Source organism: Ochotona curzoniae, unplaced genomic scaffold (assembly GCF_017591425.1).
Source record: "Ochotona curzoniae isolate NIBS_2020 unplaced genomic scaffold, NIBS_Ocur_1.0 contig_64, whole genome shotgun sequence".
Lineage (NCBI taxonomy): Eukaryota > Metazoa > Chordata > Mammalia > Lagomorpha > Ochotonidae > Ochotona > Ochotona curzoniae.
Genome location: NW_024466502.1, coordinates 48,169,574 through 48,194,244, shown reverse-complemented (window position 1 = coordinate 48,194,244; position 24,671 = coordinate 48,169,574). Strand labels below are relative to the sequence as shown.

General features: G+C 44.9%; 1 protein-coding gene and 1 long non-coding RNA gene across 2 annotated transcripts in view; both read right to left on the bottom strand.

Moving 5' to 3' along the window:
* Positions 1-24,671, bottom strand: part of FOXO1 (forkhead box O1) — a 96,990-nt gene that overhangs the window by 5,149 nt on the left and 67,170 nt on the right. The window lies entirely within an intron of this gene.
* On the bottom strand, positions 18-19,881 carry LOC121163733. Its single transcript, XR_005884949.1, has 3 exons — positions 17,341-19,881; positions 10,492-10,494; positions 18-28 (listed from the first exon to the last, which is right to left on the bottom strand). It is a non-coding gene; the product is annotated as an uncharacterized LOC121163733 (long non-coding RNA).

Genomic DNA, 24,671 nt, shown 5'->3' with positions numbered 1-24,671 from the left:
CGTTAACACTTCGATGCTGGGAAAACTTCTCTTAACAACACATGTCTCACATTAGGCATGCGTAGTTTTCATTGTTTAAGGTATGGATTTCCACTTTAACAGTGACAACAGTTTGGAACTGTCTACAAAAGCTCTTAAACTGCCAAAGGAGGAACAGCATGTTATCTTGAAAATAATATCCATATCTTACTTTAATGAGAGGACAAACCAGGCTTTACTATAAGTGGCTCTTTTATGCAGCCATATTTTATGAGGAAATTACAGGGAGTGGTTTCAAAACCACTAATATTTTTGTTTAGCTACAACGCAAATATGTAGTACTCTGAATAAAGTGTTATCAATAGCCTTTTCCATTCTTCTGTCAATTCTCCTTAGACCGAACACATGCCATTTACTAATGTGAGAAGGTTTCTATTACTGGGCTCATGTGGTTATGACAAAGTAAAAGCAGCAGCACATTCCCAGATCAAAACTGAAAGCCGACACACCAGTGCGACCTCGACTCCTTCACACCCTCCAAGCCCACTAGGCACAGAAAACTCAACATAGAGAACAGCTACTGTTTAACCTCGTAACAAAGGTGACATCCCTGAAGCAAAAACACTTAAACCCAACAAGTGTCCCCCTCGCCCTCCTTCCACTCTCCACATCGCCAGAGGTCCAAGCAGGCAGCCTGAGCCCACTAACAACATGAAGCGGTTAAGAACGCAAACGTCCCAGCCTTTCGGCTGAGGACAGCACTTGGTGACTAATCCTGCCACAAGTCCCCTTCCAGTGAAGAAGTGCAGCACTTGGATCTGAGCACTCGCTACCTTCGTGACCTCAGGACGCTGCTTGACCCATGTGTGTCTTAAGCTTCCACCACTGTGTAACAAGTAAAAAAAACATACAGGGTTGCTGTCTGGGTTGAGACAGACCAACATGCTCAGCAGTGCCATCCAACAAGCAGCTGCCAGGGAAGAGTTCTCAGATCCCAAGTTTGTGGGTACAAAATATGCCATCCTGGGCCTGGCGGCGTGGCCTAGCAGCTAAAGTCCTCGTCTTGAACGCGCCGGAATCCCATATGGGCGCCAGTTCTAATCTCAGCAGCCCCACTTCCCATCCAGCTCCCTGCTTGTGGCCTGGGAAACAGTCGAGGACGGCCCAAAGCTTTGGGACCCTGCACCCGTGTGGGATACCCGGAAGAAGTTCCTGGATCCTGGCTTTGGATCGGCATAGCATCGGCCATTGCGCTCACTTGGGGAGTGAATCATCGGATGGAAGATCTTCCTCTCTGTCTCTCCTCTTCTCTGTATATCTGACTTTCCAATAAATAAATAAAACCTTGAAAAAAAAATACGCCATCCTAAATCCTGTTTCCCTGCTTCCATTCAGCGGGCAGGACACATGAGAGAATCTTTTAAATGGAATAAAAACAATTTTGTTTTACTGTAAAAATTTTTTTACAATTTATAATGCCCTCATAATATGCATTTCCAATAAACTTCCTAAAGCTCTTTCATATGCAAGTATTTCAATTTTTTAATATAAAATGAAATTTTAATTTCAATTTTAACAAACTTCTGAAGTGCTTTGTGCAAACTTACAATTGCAAATCTAAGGCGAATGGGGTGAGAGACAGTCTTAAGCCTCAGTGCAAACTTTTTCTGAGGGTGGATACAGACCAGAAGGCCCTCACCTTCCACTACCCGGGAGAGCCCATGCCACACCCTAAGCTCCTTGGAAGAAGGACCCTTGGATGAACAACTTTCCATTCCTGCACAGGTGTGGACATGGTCCCTATTGTTCACTCAGCAGCCTTCCTCCCCAGGGGCTGATTCAAATCCAGGAAGAGAATTCGGGTTACCCAGACCCCCAGGAGCAAGACTGTGTACACTGCCCCAGGGAGCCCTTGGCCTCCTCTGCCAACTGAATGCCAGGTTTAGCATACCTAGCACCTGCAACCCGGTGTTCACCATCACAGAAGGCTCTGGCTGGATCTGTGGTCAGCCAGGGACACAGCCACAGTGTCCACATCCTCAAGTCACCACCATGGGACACAAATGCCCAAGTGTCAACCACTTTGCCGCAGCAGCATCAGCACAGAAGGACAGGTCCCTGTTCCAGCACCCATGTGAGGTCAAGCCACTGCTCATTAAAAGGAGGTAGCAAACAGAAAACAGGAAAGGGGAGACCTTACTTTCTGGAAGGAAGTACTAAAGTCAAAGTGGGCCTGAGAGCTGGAGCTGAGAAGCCTAGCTTTCCCAGTGCCTTTTGACCCTCTTTTCTACATTCCATCCAAGGATTCCAACACAGCAGCTCTGTGACAGCCCTCCTGCCAAGGCACATTGAGAACCAGGGGCAAGCAGTCGCTTCCTGGCTGGATGCTGAGCAGGTGTGTGAGCAAACCGCAGTGACAACTTCCAAGATTGGCCATGTGGCCCGCCTCTGATCTCTACCCCATCTTGACAACTGCAAGGAGAACTTGGGGGGCTTCAATTCCATACAAGAATCCCCTGGAGAGGTCAGCACTCTATTTCTGTCATGCCCTATTCCATTCCAATTAAGAGTCTCAAAACCCTATGAGAATGTTCTCTCACACATTTATACATGCAAGCTCCCACACTCTTAGCTGCCGTGCCCACCCCGACCAGCAACTGAGTTTTCGGTTCCTCCCTAAAAAGAAATGGGCCTGTCCATGGTGTAGTACTGGAATGCTGCCAAAACTCCAACCCTGCTCCCTGCGACAACTTCTGCAGGCTGGAAGGCTGGGCATTTGCACAATATTCCATCATGACAGTTTTGTTCTTGGAACACAATAGACATACAGATAAGCTCTGAGGAAATCTCTGGAGGAGAGGAAGCTCGACTCCTTTCCCTGTCACATTTCGTTAATGATAAAGGGGTAGACAGATCTGCCCAGATAGTGGCTTCCTGGTTGTCTCCAAGGACTTGGGGCCTAGGGGGTGTAGCTCTGCAACTTGCAAAAGGACCCCATCAGACCACTGGCAAGTACAGGGACGCGAGGCTGGGGGAAAACTTTTAATAAGACTGCAGAAGACACAGTAATTAAATCTATAAAAAGTCTGAGAAGTGTCAACTAAGATAGGACATATGCTAATTTCACTATGTACTTTAAAACAAACAAAAAAGGCCCAGCAATGCCTCACTTATCAAAACATCATACTACATATTTTTCTAAGAGGACATTTCAGGTCACTCTGAGTAATAGAGTTGTCTCCTAACTATGCCAACAATTAAAAAAAATTTTTTTCCGAACAGGAAAAGGTTCACTGTGCAAGGCTCATTACATAAATTCCTGTTTTTCACATAGCCAGTAAGACATTGAAGAAGCTAGGATTTCTAAGGGGCGGAGTCTGGAGAGGTAAATCTTGTAAAAATATGTGTTGCTATTAACGATGTTGTGTCTGCACTTCTCTGCTGGCCACAGTGGGGGCTGGGTGGAAGGGCAGCTCACTCATGGGACCAGCAACAGTGCCATCCAAATGTATCCTCTTGAACCTGATGAACTGGCTCGGCGGCAGGACACAGGCAGGTGCAGTGTTAACCCCTTACCCAAATTCTGCATGAAGAAGCCAGATAAGCCTTCTCCCTCTCCACCAACTGTATTCTCTGCATGTACACATGGCTGACATGTACATGCCCAGCCTCCCCTCAGCAGTTCAACACTGCTTTCTTGGGAAGCCAGACTCAGGGAGATGGCCTCCAAGACACTGCGGAGGCTAGGGGTTGCCACCGTGCCCCTGCTTGTTCAACCTGCTCTGCTGCCTGTTTGTAACTCATGGATGTTCTATTCATCTATGTACACTACACACTGGGTTCTGAGCTTCTTACAGGATCAGGGGCTAAGTCTGTATTTAACCTGCTGGCTGACTGACATCCAAAAATCATTCCAGAGGTATGATGCCTTAAAGACAGACCTATTCTGTGCCAAAAGCAGCAAAGAATCTAAGGAGTAATTAGAGGGGCCTGGTGGATTAAGCTGCTGCCTGATGTCGGCAGCATGCACTGGAGCATCAGGTGAGTTCCAGCTGCTCTGCTTCCAACTCAACTCCCTGCTAATGGGCACAGGAAGGCAGCAGTACACATCCCAAATGCTTACGTCCTGCCTTCCCATAGGAAACCTGGATGGAGTTCTTGGTTTCAGCCTGGCGTAGCCCAGGCCATGGTAGCCTTCTGGGGAGGCGGTGGGGGCTGGGGGAGCAGTGTGGAGGAAGGAAGGGGTGAACTAGCGCATGTAAGATCACTGTCCTTCAAATAAAGAGATAAATATTTTTAAAATAATATTTAAAACAAGCAATTACATACAAAACCTGCCTTGCAGAAATGATCTACCTGGGAAGAGCAAATCCATTTAATAGGATAGCTAACAACATACCTGTGATGACTTAGAAATATCAAGCTTTTCCCTCCAAAACTGTTGCCCGTACCCCTCAACCCATTCGCCAAAGCAGGTCTTGATAACCCCATTCAAGGTGAGCCCAGGCAGCCTGTCCGTCTTCTGCTATTTGCAGCACAACTTCTAAGTTGTCATCCTATCTGCTGAATGGGCTTGTAGCTCCAACCTTTCCATGGCTGTTGCAAAGAATAATGGAGGTAATACATGTGAGATGGCTACCTCAATCAATACTAGCTGATGTTATTATTGTAACATATATTGCAATAGCATCTATGAATGTACCTCTATATTAAACATTCCCCTCATTTCTTTTTAGTCACATGCTACCCTGTTCTGACTTGAACCTTATACACACTAGTTATGGACAAAGTGACTAGTTGTGTCTTTTAGGTGGGTAGGCGATTCAACTTCCCCACGTGCTACTGAACCTCAGAATTACAGCACAGCAGATCTGTTAATGTGCTCACGGGCAGAGTCCCTAAACGCCGGAAGTAACCCTGAGGGGCTGCTGCTGCATCACACCACCACTGTGGCTCTCAGGTGCTGGAAACGCTGTCACGGCCACCAGCGTGGGGTCCTGCTGGGGGGCTCCATCAGCCTAACTGCCTTTATGGAAAGGAGAAGCTGCGAGCCAAGGCCAGTCCCCTCGAAGCCACTGGGAACAGCTTACATGGTCCCACTGCACATGCTCTGAGCCTCACTGTCTAACACAGAAACCAAACAGCTGCTAACACACATGACAGAAGTAAAGAAGCCTACCTTTATAATTCCACTTACTTTGAATTTTTGCCTCATTCTTTAAAAATTCATGTGTACAAATGTATTACTCAACACGCACAATTTATTTCAATTATAAATTAATAAATCATACAGCAAAATGGGTGAGAGAGAGAGAGAGAGAGAGAGAGAGAGAGACACTATAACCATAGACTTCTAGGAGCCTGAAGGCTGAAGGCCTCAAAGAATGTGGAGTGAGCAAAGAAGTAGCCCTAAACAGAAAACTCTATGCCACTTCTATCATCGCCATGTGCCTGGGTTTAAAAAAAAATTTTAAAGGCCCTGGTCCTGCCTGTCGGTTGTGCCTGTCTGCCGCTCTCTGCCCTTCACACTGACAGCTGAGCTCAGCCTTCTTCCTGCTCACTGGCATCCTGGGCCCTGCCCACTCTCCCTAGTTCTGCCTCTGGACCTGTGCTGCCCACGCAGATACCCCGAGTCTGTCCCTCAGCCAGTGAGAATGGCACCACCTTCAGCCACTTTTCTTCCTGCTTGGTACTTCTAAGATTACCTTGGATTTTACCTGTAACCAAAATTATGTCAGCAAACCTGGCATCTCGTGTGTCTTCTAGTTTGTTCTCAGAATAGCCACAGGAGGCAGGTATTACTGGCCCCACTTCTGGAGAAATTGAGGATCTGAAATTTACTTGTCCAGTGAGAGCCCAAAGCAAGATTTTGGTGACTCTGCCTACAACGCTGCTGCTGGCTGAAAAACCATCATCTCCTGGGCTTCACCATTCGAAAAATAAAGACAAAAAGACAAGCCAAAAGAATGTACTCAGCATTGAGACTACAAGTGCGTGCCTCAAGGGAGCAGATCTAGTTCTGTTTAACAGTTTACAAAACTCATTTTTTTGCCTTAACAGGTGATAAATGCATACGCCATGACTTGCTTATATTCCAGTGAGTTCCTCTTTGTGGCAGGAAACCCTAGCAGCCGAAGTGTGAATTTCGGATGTGAACATGGTCCCGGGAAAGCATGTGCAAGGAGGCTGTGACAACCCAAAAGGAACAGGGAAGGTCTCCAGAGACCACCCCCCCACCCCCAGCTGCCCATCTGAGGGTGGGGTCAACAGATGCCAAAGGCAACAAAAAGAGACTGGAACATGTGACTGAATGAACTTGTTGTTCTAGAAATTCTAGGAATTCTTTCAAAATGCTAGACAAACTAGATTTTTCCCAAAGCATTTTATCTAATTTCTGTGAACTTTTTCAATGCATGTGATTGTTGCACAGGCTCCTGCAAGGTCATTTACTCCCTGTTCCTACTTCCTCTCTTTCATGCCATCTCTTCCTGCGCTTCCACAAGTGAAAACAGGCTGAAGAGAGAAAGTAAGAAAATCTCCATTCAATACCGAGTTCCCACCAGAGCTGCTAGTAAAACAACAAATTTACCATTTGGCTTACAAGCAGAAGGAAAGCATGTGACCTCTAGTCAATGATTCCATTTTTTTTTTTAAGTGACAGCAACACAGAGCACAGAAGCCAATTTATATGGGTGTGTAACAGATCTGCTGTGAAATGCTCATCTGGACACAGCCTTAACCTCCCGTGAAGTGGGACATGCTGCCCAGGCCCTCTCCTTGCCTTAAACGCCCCCAAAGAGCATCTCTGCCCTTCCCCTGTTCGGAGGGAGGTCTCTGCACTTCCCCAGTGACCTGGGGCAATGGACAGGATCCCGCAGCTTTAGAAAATTGGAAGGCACTGCCAAGGTCATACCATCTAACACCCTTGTTTTATGTTAGGGAAAATGGAATTCAGAGACATTAAAATGCAGATGGCAAACTTATGGGTGTTCATTTACAAAAAGTGGAACCACATGAGGCTTTAGTCCTAGAAGAAATACAAAACAAGTATCTAGAACATGCAAGGTCACTCTTGCCAGCCAATCTAATCCTGAGTCACAGATTCTCAAGCCACCACAGATACACATTCAGCTCCAGTTTATCTGACTCAAATTATACCAAAGGAAGGCAAGCAGGACTAAGTTAAGGCAGCTTACACAGAACAACAACAAAGAGGACGAGATTGTGATCTCGTGTAAAACAGAACCAAAGACAAACACGAGAATCAGAAAAGGCGCCATGAGCAGCTCTGTATTTGGCCAGCTCCTCAGAGGGACTCGCTGCTGGACTGCTAGATCACTTCAGTCGCACCAAGTCTGTTTTTATAGGACTGTGAGAGACACATTATGCATGGATGTGCTTGGTGCAGCACCTCACACAAAACCAGAGCAATGAACACTACACTTTGCTATAGTAAGTAAAGCGATATATAAATAGGAATTTTTAAGTAATCACGAATGGCTACAACTTAAGTCATTCATTACTAACTTCCTGTTTAACAGCTTTCCTCAAGCTTGCCTCCATGTCCTCCCAACTGAGCTATAATCCATTAATTTATAAAGAGTTTATTTCAGATGAAGATATTTGACTGTTTAGCACAGTCTGAATCTTTTTGGGAGGTCCTGTGTGAGAGCACGTGTGTGTTCCTGAGGTTGTGCCAGAAGGAGACATGCCAGGTAGCTGATATGAGATTATACACACAGTAATGATATCTGGACTGGTGCACTAGCTCATCTCTTCTGGAGAATAGATGCTAAGAGGGTCCCCAAGATTGGGCTCCTCACTCCTGTCTCAGAACACACTATGGAACAAGAAGTCTGGTAAGAAGAGAACATGGTGTTAAGAGGCAAAGAAAGAAGGCAGAGGCATCACTAGCCGGGCACCACTGGAAGGGGAAGTTTTGCAACAGAGAAAACCAGAGGACACTCGCAGTTTGCCTGATCTTGTTTAGCCAAAAGCCTGAATGTAACACAGCAAAATTTAAGCCCCTAACTTTTCACATATAGGACTAAAGGGGGTGGGGGAGGAACTGACAGGGATAAAACAGAAAATGTCCTTCATGATTTTAAACTTACCATGTTTTCTGTTTCTCAGAAGCAGTAATTAAAAAGAAGCAGTGCCTCCCCATTACCATAAAATTTAACTACAACCCATAGGAAAGCACGGTATCAAAGGAAGCCAGTTCAATAAAAGGAAGGGCAAACCCCTTTATTTTTAGAATATGGAAACAGAAGGCTCCTCCTATAACTAGTCAATGCCCTGTGTTCTACCTACAATCAGAAATGAAGCCCCCTACAAGACAGACCTCAAAACATAGAGGTAGGACCTAAGCCCTTTAGATAGAAACAACCTACCTTCCTGTCCAGATCACAAGCCAGTCATCTTACCCACTTTACCTTTTACCCCCTTTCCTTCTATGGTTTGGTATTAGGTTGGCAATATGGAACTGCCTTAAAAAAATCTCCCGGGGCTAGCATGGAGACCCAGCAGGTAATCCTCCCTCCTGTGGCACCAGCACCCCACTTCCCACCCAGTTTGCTGCTGCGCCCTAGGAAAGTGGCGGACGATAGTCCACCCCATTTCCCACCCAGCTCACTACTGTGCCATACATAGGAAAGTAGTGGGCGATGGCCCGCAGCCTTGGGCTCCTGCACCTGCATGCATGACCTAGCTTCTGAAGGGTCACATTCCAGCCGCTGCAGCCATTTGGGGAGTCAACCAACAGATGGGAAGACCTTCTCTGTCTCTCCTCTCTCTGTAAAATCTTTCAAACAAAAATAAAATAAATCTTTTAAAAAATTTTTAAAGAAAAAAAACCTACCTCACACTTAATATGCTCAGACCTAACACTGACACACAAACCAGTAAGGCCAACACTCAAATGAGTATCATCAACTCTGGCTAATAAGGTCCCAGTGGAGGATACCCAAAGACCAAATTTCAGTTAACTAGAATTTTAAATATCTTGGATCTTTTTTTTAAAAAAGAGATCTCCAGGCTAGGAAGGATTTCAAAGTTGAGCTTGTTTCTCCTGAGATTAATTTAGTTTCAGTGCAGCACAGAGGCATCCCTAGTGGCCCTTTAACCCACTCAAGTCTCCTCCCCAGGGAGGCATACAGACCAGGTACTGCCAAAGTCCACAACTGCTGAAGTCCACAAAAGCAGCCACAATTCCCCAGCTTGCCCATCTGGGAACCCAGAGGGGCCTATCCTTTTTGAAACTTCAATTTAATTAACTGCCCAGAATACAAACTCTTTTTGCCACTCATGCCTAATGGCTGTCTCCAACACACAGGGCCCCACCATAGAATATTAAGGAGAAACTCATTTGTTGCTAAAGTGATTCTCCAGCTTCCTAATGAAAATCTTTGTTGATTTTATAGGCCATACCATTTTTCTAATCTGCAATGGTTCTATGAACACAGAGCATTACCATGCAATTAACTACCTTATCTATTTGGCTACCAGAACAAGGCAAACAAAATGCAACCAAAAGCAAAGAACACTTTAGAGTCTATTCTCCTCTCATGAAGAACGTAAATTGGGCATAAAATGAATATTGACACTCTGATCAATTTAAGAATATTATACAGCTTTGAAGGACTAAGGTCTGATAAAGTGATAAGCCTACTAATCCTGCTCATATTAAAGTATTCCCAAGGTGTGAGACCAAACTGTTTACAAAAGTCAATGAAAAACTACAGACACAAATTTCAACTCATTAAAATCTCTAGCACAATATTTCACTCATAGGATATAGTGTCTAGCACTACTTTTTATCCTTAACATGTTTACTGTGTGGCAATTTTGATGGATGGTTTACTCGCTTCTAAGAACTGTTAACTCTTAGTAAATACAATCGAAGCACAAAGTCTTAAATTTCCATAGTTTGACATTTTTGGTACCAAAAAAGATAATCCAAATTACAAATCAGGGCAGCAAGCTGCAGTGGAGTGTAACACTATGAACTGCACACTCCTCACAATGTAGGGTTTATATAGGACCAGCTTGTGGTCCAGCTTGTCTATTATTCTAACTGGGAAGGCTAATGCAGTGACAAGTCATATCCACAATGTGTCAGCTGACCCAACAGTCTGGACCCAGGGTAATGCCTACATAAAATTCTCCCACTGTAACAGAGAGTGCAAGCCAGGTCTTTTACCAAGCTTCCCACAGACATCAAGGATCCCGACAAGCAAGCACAGCACAAATGGCCTCAAAAACATCACGTAACGGCCTCACTCCTTCCTTCTAAGCAGTAAAGAGGAGAGGACCCCACCAGATTGTGGCTCCCCCTTAGGACTTTCAAAGCCCAAAACTATTCCATGTCTCTGGAAGAACCCCAACAGACATTTCAGTAATGCTGCTTTTGTTAAGTTACCTAAAAGCTTACAAATTCCAGGATCCCTCATGGCCCTCCACACTGTGTCCACCCTAAAACCATGCCTCTCCACAAACACAGACCCACCACACAACCTACACTTACTTAATCCAATAAGGCCAAGTTTCCACTCTAACGCTGGCACTAGTGATGTAAGTAGCACTTTCACCTCTGAAAACACCGCTGAACACAAGACAAGCCTGCAAAGCAAGCAGTGACAGCCCCAGCCCTGCCCTGCCTTTAACATCAGTGGCTACTGGCACTCCACCACTTGTGTATCTGCCAGTGATGCCCACAAGGACCTGGGACTTTTAGCTTTTGCTTAAGCTGCAAATCCTTGTGAGTACCACTAACCAGAACATGGCCAAGACAGGTCACAGGCAACTGACTGTGCATCCCCTAAGATCACGCCTGGCTGAAGGCGACACTACAAGAGCTGAGGGACACCCATGGCAAATTCTTTGGGTTCCAGGGAGAATGTCAGATAGGATGGAAAGGATCCCTTAACCACCTAAAGGATCCCACTCAGGAACTAATGACTCTCGTCACTGTGAAAAAAAAAACTTCCTTGTATTACATTTCTTAACTAATGCTTCAGTTTGAACCCAAGTCCTTTTTGGAAACATGAACAATATTGTAATCATGAAATAAGCATACAAGTTAGTCTTTCTAAATTTCCAAAGACAAAACCCTTGCAGCTGCCTTTGGAAGTTATGAATATCCTTTTTAGGAAGGTGTTGATCTTTTAAAATGTGCTGGCTACACACAATGCATTATTTGCTGTTTGGGGTTGAAAAATGAGAGAATTCTGTACAGTTAGCAACTCTATCTTAAAACATTTGAAGGGAATGTAGCAAAAGAATCACGAATGAATAACTGAAAGTACTGCTTAGAATGATTCAAACCAATGAGAACTGTGGTATGTGAGGAAGGCAGGGAGCACCAGGCTGGGACATGCTAATCCAGCCAGGGGAGTGGAGAGAGAGGCTGAGGATTGCACAGAAAGGCATCAGAGGGATCTGGGGACATACTAAAATGGGGGCAGCAGAGGGTATATATGACAGAAAGAATGGCTTCTGGGGTTTTCCACAGACCAGGCCACTGTACTTGCAGATAGGTGAGAGAGCTGAGATAGAGTGGGTTAGAGGGAGAAAACTGGAGGGCATCTGGGTCAAGCCAAGGCACCCACCCACGTGGGCGATATGGGTTGAGCGAAACAGCATCACCTGCCTCCCACTGGCATATACAAAACATGGAGCTGGGGCTATGCCTGGCTGGGATAGGCTGCAGTCCCCACCACTAGCGTCACAGCAGGAGGTAGCCACGTCAGGTTGGGCCACAGCACACACTAAAATAACAACCAAATCTAGAGGTGTACAGGAATTCTGGAGCATCGGCCACATTGCAGCACCAGCCAGTTTGCGCAGAGAGCTGGGGTGGTGACAGACTGAGCCAGGTTGGACCACAGAACTCAGGAACACATCTGATATTTGCAGAAGCTGCAGCTGTGAGGAGGTCAGGCAGGGCTAGGCTGTAGCACCTACCAATATATCAAAAGTCTGGTAGACCACAGTAAGCAGAGCTGCTGCACCTGCTGGCAAGCATGGACTATGGGGCTGGGAGCAGGCCTGGCAGGGGAACTTTGGAGACTTCCCTGATAGGCTGCAGCTCTAATTGGAGAGTGCAAGAACCAGGGCTGTGGGTAGGCCAGGCCAGGCAAAGCTGCAGCAGCCATCAACATTCTTGTGGGCTGGACAGATTGAGCTAGGCTTTAGAATCCACTGGCACTTACAAGAACCAAAACGGGTGTGGGATGGGCCAGGTTAGGCCACAGCACCCACCAGATCACATGAGAGCTGGGTCTGGAGATGGACCAGGCTGAGCTAGGTTGTAGCATCCACCAGTCAGAACTGGAATGGATGCAGATCAGTCTGGTTAGGCCGTAATACGCACCTATGAGTGCCAGGACTAGGGTGGCAATGTCAGTCTGGGCAGCAGTATCCACCAGCACACACAGGGTCTAGAGACTGGGAGTATGCTTGGTAGAGGAACTTGGGGAACTCCCCTCCTAGTCCATAGTTCTTGCTGGTGAGCACAAGAGCTGGAGCTGGGAGCAAGCTAGACCAGGCTGGATAGTATCACCTGTTGGTATATGTATGAGTTTAGTCTGGGGGCCGGCTGGGCAGGGTCAGTCCATAGCACACAGTGGCACAAGTGAGAGCCAGGACAGGGTGCAGACCAGGCAGGGTTGGACCACAATACCCAAGAGTTCACATGAGGGCTGGGAGTTGGACTAGGCTGCTGCACCCACTGGTGAGAGCTGGACTGGGCTGATTCAGGCTGCAGCACCTGCTGCCAAATGCCAGGTCTGGGGAAGGTCATCTCAGATTTGGCCATAGCACCTGCTAGCATGTGTAGGTCCCAGGGCTGGTAGCACGCCTAGCAGGAGAACCTCTAGGACTCCTTGGCTGGGCTGTTGTTTCCATGGGTGAGTGTGAGAGTTGGAACTGAGGGGAGGCCAGGCTCAACAAGGCAGCAACACCTGTTAGTATATGTGAAGAACGGGTCTAGGGGCTGCTCCGGCTGAGCTAAGCCGTAGTACTCACGGGTGTGCACAAGAGTAAGATGGAATGTGGGCTGGCCTGAGTTAAGCCAAAGCAGAGGCTGCATGCACAAAAACAAGGACTGGGTGAGAGCCTGGAGGTCACCCTGATCAGACTGGTGTATCCACTGAAATGTGCATTGGTTGATGCAGGTAACAGGCTAAACCTGACCCTGTACTGGCTAGCACACATAAGAGTCAAGTGTGAGGTCACCTCAGATGAGGTTCCTTGAGGGAAACTATATCACTGGACTCAAGCCCCAGCCACAGGGAAAATCACAAGATTTGTGGTCCAGTATTGGAATGCATGTATAAGGACTGGGCCTCCTCAGCTGCTGATATCTGTACAGTGCACAGCATGTCCAGATACACATGAAGGACATGACAGTCAGCTGATGTAGGCCAGCAAAGGACACGGAGTGCCTTGTCAGAGGATGGAATGCAGAACAGGTTGGACAGTTCTCCTGGCCAAGCTTTGCAGCATGTTTTTGGGTCTGTGGATGACCTGGTCAGCCAACAGACTTTGGAATGATTTTCTCAACCCTGGTGCAATAAAACCAATAACATCTCAGAACTATTAAAACCGTTCAAAAAACACCCTTGGATCACTTTTCCCCAATGGGGGTCTCTAAGGTATCACTCAATGACCATGCCCCATCCCTGGGGGCGAATACAGTCTGACAGCAAGGAGTTGCATTTCTGCAGACACAGAAGAAAAAAACACACACATTTGTCCCATTAACTTCATCTCCACCCTAATCAGAGGCCCACATGGACATTCCTCTCAACTGTATAAACAATATTAAAAAGTAAAAAACTAAAAAAAAACCAAATGGTCTATCATTCACTTTATCAAATAATTCATTAAGACAGATACCAGTCTGTATTTTGGATAACCATTTTCATCCTCAAAAAAGCCATATATTTAACTACAAGAATAGCAGGATCAGGAAAAAAAAAATGTACTTCCACTAAAAATGTGTTCTAGCTTGGATTCAGCTGCTCAAGATATATACCTGATGATTGCTCTAAGAGCCTTGTCAAGAACCAGGGATACAACAAAATGAACCCAATCAGTCCCACCCAATCTTTGTCAGAAGGATGTTTAGGGAATAGAGGCCCCATCAAGACAGAAGGACTTCCCAGGACCCTGACTCAGTCAACTGTATTGAGAAAACAAACCAAAGATTAGTTTTTCCCTTTTACCTTCCTTTTTTAAAAAAAGGGAGTAAAGGGCCCAGCGCCGTGGCCTAGCAGCTAAAGTCTCACCTTGAACGTGCCGGGATCCCATATGGATGCCGGTTCTAATCCTGGCAGCTCCACTTCCCTTCCAGCTCCCTGCTTGTGGCCTGGGAAAGCAGTCAAGGATGGCCCAAAGCTTTGGGACCCTGCACCTGTGCAGGAGACCCAGAAAAGGTTCCTAGTTCCCGGCTTTGGATTGGCGCAGTACCAGCCGTTGCTATCACTTGGGGAGTGAATCATTGGACGAAAGATCTTCCTCTCCGTCTCTCCTCCTCTCTGTATATCTGACTTGGTAATAAAAATAAATCTTTTAAAAAGGGGAGGGGGGAGAGAATGAGGGTGCATTCATTCAGAAAATGGCAAGGGGAAAGAGAGGGTAGACACTATCTGCTAGGTTACATAGCAAAACACTTGCAAAATGGGTTTGGGCTAGGCCAGACAGAACTCTCGGTCTCCCATAAGGGTGATCGATCCAAATTATCTGTTGTCTCCCAGGATTCCCAAAAACAGGAAGTTGGGTTGAAAGCAGAGACAAGACTTGGCATTCGAGCATTCAAATGTGGGATGCAGACATCCTGCAGTGTCTTAACTCCCATGCTGACCCTTAGCTCCATTTTAAACTTCAATTTTATTTCAAAAATACTGTGACTGGGAGGACGAAATGGGGGAAATTTCTACTCACTTACTCCCCAAACAGCGGAACAGCCAGAGCCAAGACTGAGTCAGGTAGAAGCCAGGTGCCTAGAAGTCCCTACCTTCCTCATGGCAGCAAGAGCCCAAGAACCTTGTCTGTGCCATCTTCTACTGCTTCCCCAGGTGTATTACTGGATCAGAAGCAGAGCAGCTGGAACTCAAACCAGTGCTCAAATATAGGAAACCAATGTTGCAAGTGGCAGCTTAACATGCCGTAACACTGGCTGGACTTTACCTCCGTTTTTAGCACAGAGAAATTCATCCAAAATTAGCCAAGATCCTAAGTAAAGCCTAGTTGAAGTGCATCTAACATGAACTGTTTCAACCCACTGGCAATTTCAGAAATTAATTCATTATCATTCACATTTAAATAGCCTAAAATTAGGATCCTCTTATTTAGTCAAACTCAATCAACACGTTTTCCATTCAGTAAACATTAGCTGAGCCCCTACTGCACGCTAGGCACTATGGAGACATGTATAGATGGCTGATAACACAAAAACTTGAGATGGAATATGTTCAAACTACGAAAGCCAAGACCTTGAACTGGAACTGGAACTGGGACATAAAGAAAAGGCAGGATTGGGGTTGCTGGACAAAAGGGAAACTGAATCCCATTGTTGATGTGAGGACAAAACATGGGCCATGGCTGGTGTGTACACCAGGCATGTGGCAGTTAAAGATGCTGTGCTAGAACCAGCAAGACTCTGCAGCCAATCTGGTCACCAATATGTATTCCTCCCCAAAACAGTCTCATTCAGACAAACGACTTGTAAAATTTGGGCCTTGATTCTCTCATCTCTAGGAAGGGAATACTAACAGCACTTATCCTATTGGGAAGAATTAAATGGCCAGTAATACTAGTTAAAAATTAGCATTTATAAGGGAAGGTTTTTAAAAAAAAATGCTAGCAAGGTATCTAGGGAAGAGAGGAAAACGGCTTGTTTATATTTGAGTTCAAACAGAGAGGGAAAGAGCATATAGGATGGAGGGCAGAACACAGTAAATCCTAAGTTAGGGGTATGTCCAGATGCACACAGAGGACATGACAGCCAGCTGGTGTAGGCCAGCAGAGGACACTAACTGTGTCAGAGGATAGAAAGCAGCACAGGTTGGACTGCTCTCCTGGCCAAGCTTTGCAGCACATTCCTGAGCCTGAGCATGCACTAAGGTGCATGTAAATTTCTCTCGATTAAGTAGAAGCATCTGCAGGAGTGTGGATACAGTTTGTCACCCAAAGGTTCACATGCTGGCAGTTGGCTCCCAGTGGGTAGTACTGAGAAGCAGAGATATCTTTCAGAGGTACAGCCTCGGGATCTCCATATGAAGGGATTAATGTGTTTGCCTCAAAGAAGGAGACCCAGGCTGGCCCTTTCCATGGTCCTTCAGCTGGTCCTTCTGCTGCTGTAGCCAATGTCACCTCACTATCCCACTCACATGTGAGTCCATCTGCCACACTGTGTCACGGGCAGGGGCCCTCAACAGAGGCCACAGTGCTGTCATTTAGAATTTTTTGCCACCAGAATTCTGAACCAAATAAATCTTTTTTTTTTCCATCTCGTACCTAGTCCTGGTGATTTTTGTTACAACAATACCTAACTGACTACAACAGCATCACAGAGCCCTTCTCCACCCCAGAAGGCAGACTTGGTTCCAGGATGCTGCAAGCAATGAGAAGCTGATGAGGAGAGAGGAGGAACTCTAGATTTAAGTGGCATCTTCAGGACTTCCTCACTCTGTCCATCTGCAAATGATGGGGTTTTACATTCAAATAGCTATTTGCCTTCTGTCTCATGACTTATACAATTCTGGGTTGTTTCAAAACTCATGGCATAATTTCTTGATTTTTTTCAGAGTCAGAAGGCAGGACACTGAGTAAGGGGCTGTTTGTTTTGAAAACCAACATAAAAGTCTCCCTTCACGAGTTCTACTGTGTTTTCACCCATCTTATCCCTCACTCACAATGTCACATCACAAGGCAAACCCAGCTCTTACATCTTGTAGGTTTATTTTGGTTTCTTGAGGTCATTGTCTAGGCTAGACCATAACATCTTTCAGGTTGTTTTGAACAGCTAAAAGGAAATTAAGGGAAATAATGCCCTACAATGTAACCATGGATTATTCAAAATAAACTTGGGTAAAGTGACAACAAATTACTCACAACTTTAGGTAATGACAGAAGAGTTCCAGAGCTAACACTAACCATGCTTCGAGTGTACGGTGTGAGGATACTCTGAGGTGGTGTGGGATCCCCCGTAATCTCCCACCATGCCCATTATCATGAAAGGCACCACACACATACTCTGGAGAGCAGGACATTCATATCCTGGAATCTCCATTTTTCAATGGTTGATGTCCTCAATTAGAATCCAGTTGTAAAAATACATGACTGTGTGGTATGTACCTCAACAGATCCCCTTCACCTTACCCCTGCCTCCAACCAGACGGCCCTGCCTCTAACTGCTTCCTCCCTTCCTGTTGCAAAATAGGTAGGTGCTACACAACTTTCAATCAAGTGTAAAAGTCACAAGATCACCATGGAACCAAGAAACACCAGCATAGTTGGAATAGTTTGTAAAACATAGCTTATAGAGTCTACATTTTGTCCAAACACTTTGTGGGAACACTTAAGGAACATCGACTGAGAAAAATATCACATCTTAGGTTATTAATTTTTCCCATCTATTTCATAGCATGTTCTGCAGCCGTTCCTCCTACTGGGATAATTTTATTTTCCCCACGTAACCACACAAAGCAAACAAAAAACTCTTTTGAGCTTCTGTCTTCTGGATTTTAAATTGTTGTATGTGAACTTTTGATCAACATTCAATGCCTGCAATAGTTTTGCCTGTATGAAAGGCAGGCAGGCTTTTAGTGGAAAGGAAAAGCAGGCACAGAACAAGGAAAGAAGAAAACAGCTCATGATCAGTTCTAAGAGGTTTGATTTACTGCCTCTGTTTGGGATTTCAGCCCAAGAGTGTTACCCAGAAGTTCTCCTGCTGAAAGAGTAGGCCTGATTCATGAGACAAAGACAGGCTCTGCCACTGGCACCTTAACCACCACCCATCCCCCATGCCCCAGCAGTTGTTAAGCTAATAAGAGCAACAACTGCAGGGCCAGGTTGTATATTAAATATTAATGAAAAAGCAGAGGGGGCTGATGCAGATGGCCTCACTCAGGGAATGTGCTTCGTCAAATGCTATGCAAAGATGCAGCACTGTGCTGAGCTGGCTCCAAATGTCTCAACTCCATCCTCAGGCTGCAGTACCTGGATCCTTCCCTAACACAGCTGATCTTGCAGGTCAAGAACATTCTGGTTCCAATTCACCTTGATACGAAATACCAACGCTGCTGGGGTAACACCAACAGGGATTCCCTCTAGCCAGTCTCCTGGCCCATTCCTTCCCCAGGCTGGTCTTCACTCCTGAAGTATCACCAACTGCTGCTCACAGAGTGGCAGCCTCTGGACTCCACGCGACAACCACGGGGGCCTCCCCTAGCAACACCAAAGATACTTTCAGGACAAGTAACCCACAACAGCCTGGCAAAGAACTCAGCAGCTGCTCTACAAAGTAGAGATTCCTTCAACAGCAAAACAAAATTCACTGCAGAAAAACATTGGGGATGTTCCAGTCTCTCAGAGTTAGGCAGAATTCCTAAAAGTACAGTGTTAGGGTCTTCACCATACTAATTTCATGTTACTGCAGAAACAAAACCCCATGGCAAAATCCCCCATTAACACATACTCTGGGGCAGGATAGTGTGCATATATGCAAATCCACCCACTCATCCCGGACTACACTGTGAAACCAACATTTAGGGGCACCCAGGGTGGAAAATGCTAATCTGATGGCAAGATGGGTGCTCAAGAGGAAGACCTAAACCTGGCTCTACTATTGCATACATAAATTTGGACACATTTTATAACCACTATGGCTCAAATGATTGTTTAAAAAAAAAAAAAGGAAAGCAATTCCTGACCTAATCACCTTACAGAGCTGTTGTTATCGGCCTAACTTCAAAAAGCATGAACTGCTAGGTACACTTGTGAGATGTTATAATTAGGCCCAGGGCAGAAGGGGTAAGTTCTAACTGAAAGCTCCAGAGCTGCCCAACCTTCCTGTCCAAGAACATCCCAGGAAGCCCAGGTGTTCTGCAGGATTTGCTGTGGGAAGTGAAGAATTGGGGCCTGTTACTCTTTGAAAGAGCAGATGCAGGCTACACAGCAAACCAGGTCTGATTATCCATGGCTGAGACTTCATCTCCCAAACATTATACAGCAACAGTCCACATGGCTGTCTTTAAAACATGCCAAAGGCTGCTGGGCATCTGGAGAGTGGAGCAGCAAATGGAAGCACACTCACACACACACATGTACCCCCATGGTGCCCTCCCAAGTTAATTAAAAAAAAAAAGTTTTCTTTCAATCATTTAAAAATTGCATAAAGTGACGTTACGAAAGGAGAGAAACTAACAAATCTCTTCTCCCCTAAATGCTTCTGTGAGAAGCAAGTTACAGATACAGGAAGGCAGAGGAGCAGAAAGAACACAAGAAGAGTGTCTGTGGTTGCTTTGCTGAGAAGGTGGCAGAAAAAGTGATAGAAGCCTGAGGCCTCCCAGGCAGCAAATCGCTCCGGCTTTGCCTGGGACACCACTCTTGACACTATCACTCGGTGGTTACCAAGACGTCAGCACAGGGACCTCTGGGGGTCATGCAGGTGAACCTCCCCACACAGCTGTCACCATTAGTAAACACAGCCAACTTACTGCACTACAACTGTTACACAAACCCAGCGTCCTGAAACCTGTACTGCACACTATTTGTAGCTAAAATAAACAATATTCTTTATTACCAATCATAGAATTTTGTGGGTCCTGCACAATTGCCCAGGGGCTAAATCCTCACCTTGCATGCTCCAGGATCCCAAATGGGTGCTGGTTCCTATTCCAGCTGCTCCACTTCCCTTCCAGCTCCCTGCCTGTGGCCTGGGAAAGCAGCAGAGAATGGCCCACAGCCTTGGGACCTGGCACCTGTGGGGAAGACCTGGAAGAAGCAACTGGCTCCTGATCAGCTCAACTCCAACTGTTACAGCTACTTGGGGAGTGAGCCAGCGGACAGAAAATCTGTCTCTCCTTCTCTCTGTAAATCTTTTGTTCCAATAATAAAAAAATGTTAAAAAAAACAAATTTTATGAGTTCCACTATTTTTTTTCTCAAGGCAATTCAGACAAGTACGGTGATGCTGCCTCTGGGTCATGGACGTAGTAGGGGTTCCAATTTCAGTTTACCTTTGTACATTTTCTTTTTGTTTCTGTTAAAGAATAACATGTGTGCCTTTTATAGTTATGATAAGGCTATACTTTATATAAATAGTGCACCAAACAAAACAGGTATTTTTCTCTTGTATATTCAAGAAATAGCTTCCCTATCAAATGGGATATTATCCAAGTGAAATCTAGATACACTTACACACAGAGGCACACACACAGACTGATGTGTGTATGTATTTGTGTATTCAAGTAAGTTGCTATTTGTAAAATATCTTCAAGAATTTTATTTTCCCAGAAAACAACAGATGCTTCCTTCAGCAGGAGAGGAATGGTTCTCTTACCCTCAATCAGTGTGGTTTTGCTGAGGAGCATGGACTTACGGTCAGACAAACCTGGAAGCGGAACTCAGCCCTGGCACTTAGCAAGTATGTGACCTTGGCTGATCCATTTTCTTTCCCAGGCTTCAATCTCTTCATGTACAAAACGGGGGCTAGCAGTGGCTATTTCAACAGCTTTACCTCGGGATTAAAAATAAGCCTAGACCGCACTTCTAAACATCAGGTGAGATTGCCACAAGATTTTAAGCAGTGTCTAGCCCACGAATCTAGGCCAGTCAATCCTCATATAATTTGTTTCATCCTTCAGAATAATAAAAACCAGCAGCAGAAGCAGTATGTGTGTTGATGACTTCTTTCATCAAAACACAGAGAGGAAACTGGTTCTTAACTTTTTTATGCAACTATGAATGGCAATGGCAACAAGATGCTTTCACTTGGAGGTAAGAAATCCAGGGCTCAATCCAGCAAATTAAGTTCACTAGTCCCTGGCCTTTCACAGCCAGAAGCAGGTGTGGCCCAAAAGGCTTCTGCAGCGCTTCTCAGCAATCACCAGCACATGGGCACACCCTGTGGTCAGAGAGAGCTGGACCGTCCAGAGGTATGGCCAGGCTGCCAACATTTTAAAATCCACCAAGGAAGGAGGCTGGAATAATTATAATAATAGTAAAAAGAAGAAGAAGAAGAATCAAAATGCATAGGCACTTTCTTGGGAAATACAGGGAAGATTCCAGGCTCTTCCAGGCACAACAGGTGTCTAGAGTGATGGCACACCACTGAACAGCCCAGCCTGGTTTGGGGATCCCTTCTCTTTCTCTGGATAAACCCTGTTGAGACATAGCTTAAAGGTAACATAAAAAGAAAAAAGGGGGGTTGGGGGAGGGGCCCACAAAGCTGCTTCGGCCTTCACACTTGTTACTGAAACATGTCTTCGCCTCCCATAGACGATCATGAAAACTTGCAGAGTGCTCTCCGCACACAACAGGACAAAACTGTGTTTAAATCGGGAAGCCAGCTGCTCCCTGATCAGTCACCCTTTTATCATCAACAGAACTTTAATTAGCCCCCATCTGCTTCCTGTTTCATGCCACCAATCTTAACTTTCACCTGTCTAGAGCAAAGTGCAGTAACTACATTCACAGTAAATAAAAACAACGTGCGTTTCCTATAACATGCAGTTAATTCTCAGCCTATAGCATACTATTCAAAATAATGTACAAATCACTATTTTCCCATAAATGACAATGTTCTTTACCAAAAACTCAACAGAAACTCTCTCTCCCACCCACCACTTCTTGCATTTTTTCCATTAAGAAAGAAGGTTTTCAAACTGTCTGGCTTCAATTTCCTGGTTTTATTGTTAAATATGGGGCCATGTCAGGTCATGTAACAACCACAGATAAATCTCAAAAACACAGTGTTTTTTTTTAAAAAAATTTATTTAAAGAAATCAAGTTATGGGGTCAGAGCCATGATATAGAAAGTTAACCCTCTATCTGCAGCAACAGCACCCCACATGGGTGCCAGTTCAATGCAGCTGCCTGCTAATGCACCCAGGAGAGCAGCAAAAAGATGGCCCAAGCCTTGACCTATAAGGGAGCCCTAGTCAAGAAAATCTTGGCTCCCAGCTTTGCACCGGCCCAGCTCCGGCCACTGGCAGCCATTTGGAAAATGAATCAGTGGATGGAAGATCTGTCTCTTCTTCTTTCTCTCTGCAAATCAGCCCTTGAAATAAAAATCAACAAATCTTAAAATAAAAGTATGAGATATTTACATTAAATGGTAACATTTAAAAGTTAAAAATCTGTTTTAAGGGTAATTCTACCCAGGCTTTCTGGGCCCATCCGACGTACTCTGCCAATAAGCAAGCTTCTGGCAGGAAAGGTGCTCTACCAACACCAACTGTGGGATGAGTGGTCAGCTCTGGACGGGCAGGAAGGCTATCAGTAACAGGATGGGTGGGACTTGTTAAAACTGAGAAATGGAATCAGGGTATTCATTACCTTAGCCTCCAGGCCTTTCTGAATGCTTGAAATATTTCATAAAGTTCTACAACGGTACTACAAAAGCACTGTGTAAAATGGAATTAGTTTTAAAAAGTTTTAGTGTCAAAACTTTCGAAACCCATGTGTAGTCTTTTCAAAATACACATTTTCCCAAGAACTCTTTGAAGATTCCACATACACAGGGATCTCAAAATTATTTCTTCCAAAATAAACTCTTCTTTCTGGGTTTTTAAATTCATTTATTTGTTTTTCATGTGAAAGACAGAGAGAGGGACTCAGCTTTTCTGTCCACTGGTTCCTTCCCAAAACCCATGCAACAGCAGCCGCGACTGGGCCACAGCAGCCCAGAGGCCTGAGCTCAACCTGTGCTTCCAGCATGGGCAGTAGGGATTCCGTCCCTGGAGCCCTCACTTGCTGCCTCCCCACACTTGCACTGGCAGGATCCTGGAATTGTAAGGGGAGCATGGACCCAGATGCAGGCAATTCAAGATGGGATGCATCATCTTATCCACTGAGTCACAGGTCCAATTACAAACCTGCTTTTAATTCAATTTTCCCATAACTTTTTGAAGTACACATGTAAAAGGAGGAAAATGGTGAGCCGGCTCCATATCCCTTTGCCAACACAGGTACCGATCTAACAGCTGGAGTAGCAGTGTTTTTGGCTTGAAAAGTTTCCCAAGTGATTCTAATGCTACCTCCAAACTCATTCTTGCATCTCCTGTAGGGGCTGGGCCCCTGATTACCCACCTCAAAACTGCCCCCCACACATCGAAGTCTGTACCCCAAATGTAAGCATTACTGGAAAAAGAACAGAGTTCAGAAGAGGATTTCTCTTCCTGCTGCTAACAAGCCCAATAACAGAGCACACATATCAAGTCATGTATTTCCATTTTCAGAGAAATGCTGGGTAGATAAGGAGTGGTAACTATCGCCAAGACCAATGGTTGGAAATTTGAGATAATTAGGATTCAATAGTCATGGAATAAAGGCCCAGTAATCTCACTACTGATGGCCACCCAGATCTAGAATGGCTGGGATCAGTTTCAGATCTAAGATTCTGTTCAGTTCTAACATTCTAAAAAAAGGAAGTAAAGCATGTTACTCGGGTTTTTTAAAAACTATTTTAAAAAAAATTTTAGATGGAGAGGAAGGGATTACAATAGGCAAATTTGATTGCTTTACACCCTTGGCCAAACTAATGGAGGTAAAAAGTATCTTTTTTTATTTCCATGTAATGACTGTTTATAGGTCTTGCCTATATTTTCTGCTAATCTAGGGTCTTTTTTTTTTTTTAAACTTGTTGAACCCTTTAGTTCATGGAACAGTAAGCCCTTGACTATAGAGTAAATTAAGATGTTATCTCAAATGTGAAGGACAAAAGGGAAAAGTGGTGAGGGTAATTATATTCTTACAATTGTATTGAACCTGTTAAAACTAAGAAAGTAAATTTGGAGAAAAAAAAAGGCAAGTTTGAAAAACACCATGTTCGTGATATTGTAGTCATTAACACCAAATAATAAGCGACAATTCATTAGATGTTTAAGAAAGGATGTGTAAAATGTAATTATACAATTATGGATAAAAGTGAATTCTGGAGTCAATTTTTACATCATTGTTTTTCAGAAAGAAAAACAGAAGTGGCATGTTATCAAATGAGGAATGTCAACCTCACCTTTCAATTTCCTGGAATTTTCCTCCCCCACTTTCCCCTATAATATATAGCATTTCCTTTGAACTCACACACAGCCAACTTCACAATGGAATTTTGAAGAAAAAAAAGACTGTTCCACAGTGCAACAGGGTCCCGGTGGGAGGGCCGCCCTAGTGCAGGGGAAAAGCCTTATCTCAGCCAGATTACACCAGTTTCAACTGCTCTGGCCTTACAGCATTTAAAAAAAAAAAAAAACTAGGGCATTCTTATCAAACACTGGCATCACCTGGAATTCCTTTTCATTTCTGATGACTCCAGGATAGGTAGAGAATTCAGATTTGCTCTGAGGAAACACAAAGGGGAATGTACTCTCACAGGCATCAGAGCTCCTATAGACAGCTGGGCTTGGGTCAGGTTAGCCCAACTCAGGTTCATCTAGAAGGAAAGGAGTGGGAAACCTCATCTGGCAA